This window comes from Condylura cristata, unplaced genomic scaffold (assembly GCF_000260355.1).
Source record: "Condylura cristata isolate star-nosed mole 26May11 unplaced genomic scaffold, ConCri1.0 scaffold00011, whole genome shotgun sequence".
NCBI lineage: Eukaryota > Metazoa > Chordata > Mammalia > Eulipotyphla > Talpidae > Condylura > Condylura cristata.
In genome coordinates, this window is record NW_004567112.1 from 39,569,015 (window position 1) to 39,570,862 (window position 1,848).

Here is a 1,848-nt window from a genome sequence, read left to right on the forward strand (position 1 = left end):
CCGCGAGGGGAGGGGGTCGGGCGGCGCCCTCCCGCGCCGGAAAGGGGGCGGGCGACGCTGCAAACCCCACTGGGTCCGGCGCCTCCCTGCACGTTCCCCACGTAGGGAGACGGCGGCGGGGCGGGAGGCTCTCTCCCCGCACGCACAGTCACGCGTGGCGTCGCCGGGCTCCGGCGGGGCCGCGACGGGTGCGGGAGAAAGCACCGTTCCGCTCCCCGCGCGCGCATGTGCCCGAGTGGGCTCGCTGAGGGTTGGAACAGCCTGCGGGTGGAGGGGGCGGTCCCCTTCCTCGGAAACTAGGGCTCGCCCTCGGTGACCGGTGGAGGGGGGACGCTGGGCCTGGATGGAGGCTTGCAGAAGTGGGCGTGGAAAGCCAGCCCGGCCTAAGCTGGCATAAGCGGGAGCGAGAGCGCGAGGCGACGTGGTCCGGCTCGGCGCTAGGGACGGAGGACCCCACCTTGGTCGTCGTGGGCAGTGCGTCACTCTCACCCCGTCCCCCCTCGCCGGGCCTGATCTGCCGGCGAATTTCTATTGCCAAAGCAAGAGTGACGTCCCACAGCGCTCGCCCCTGAGTTCCTCCGTCTTGGGGTTTTCCCGGAGGGTGATAGCCGGTTGTACCCGACTTGGGCCATTGCTACTGTCTTGTCGCCGCCGCCACCACCATTTCCCCCACCCCGCCTCCAACCCCTGCTTCCTTTTTTTCTTCAGGCTCGATGGAGTGTGCTTCCACAGATTAGGTGCCTTCTCACTTCCCCAGGAAGTTTGCTGGGCTGGGAGGAATCCCTGGAGAACTGTCCAGCCCTCAAAAGGGGGACGAGGGGCCAGCGGGGCCAGGGGCAGGACAGAGACACTGGGTGGGGGGAGATGGGGGTGAATAGTGCTGGATCCGAGGTGTTTGTACACCAGGGTAAAAGCAACCACAGGATTCTTAAATTTCACTGGGTCCTGACACCACCCGGAGCTATTCTACCTTACAAGGTGACACTTGTAATGAACTCAAAATGCAAAGAAATGGTTGCTATCCTGATTCAACGGGTACGGAAGTTGAGGCACTGGGAGCCCCCCTTGCCGCCTTTAGACAATCAAGAAGTTGTAGAGCCAGAATTAAATCTTACGTCAGTGTATTGACAAAGTCAGTGCTCATCCCTGGTGTTTGCTGCCTTCCTTGTGTGAAGCCCCCTAGCCCTAGATAAGCCACAGTCAGATGGCCGGAATCTTGCCTCTACCCCAGCCCTGGATCCTGGGGGCCCCTGTCCAGGCCTAGTACAGGTAGAGTAGAATCAAGGAGAAGCCTTAGAGGAGCGCAACTCCTGTGACCTGAGGCCAGAGCCCTCAATCCAGACACAGCCTCGTACGCCCATGCTTTATGGCTGTGGCAGCCAGAGTTGCTTCTTGGAACCTGTTTCTTCATCCATAAGGCAGAGATAATAACCCTCAGTCCACCCCATCCTCCTTGATTGCTGTGGAATACAGGAAAATAAAATACCTGCTTATTATAAACTTAACAAACAACAGGTATGAAGTATCATAAATCTGACTAGACGGGCCCTCCCTGGTAGCACAATGGGTTAAAGTGCAGCACAATGAAGCTATCGGAAGCCACTGCAGCATGAGTTTGATCCTAGCCCCGGAGGTGACCCACATGGCACACCAGACTTCTCTTGTCTCATCCACTGCTTTGCTGCTCCCCTCAGCAGTGCACTTTGTTAGTCTGCCTGTTCTGTTCCCCACTCTGTCTCTGGTGAATCCTCTCACCCACCACACCCCTGACCTGTACCCCGGTTCTTGTATGCATAAAAAAAATAAATCTTTAAAAAAAAAAAATGACTAGAAGGCCAATAAGGTTGA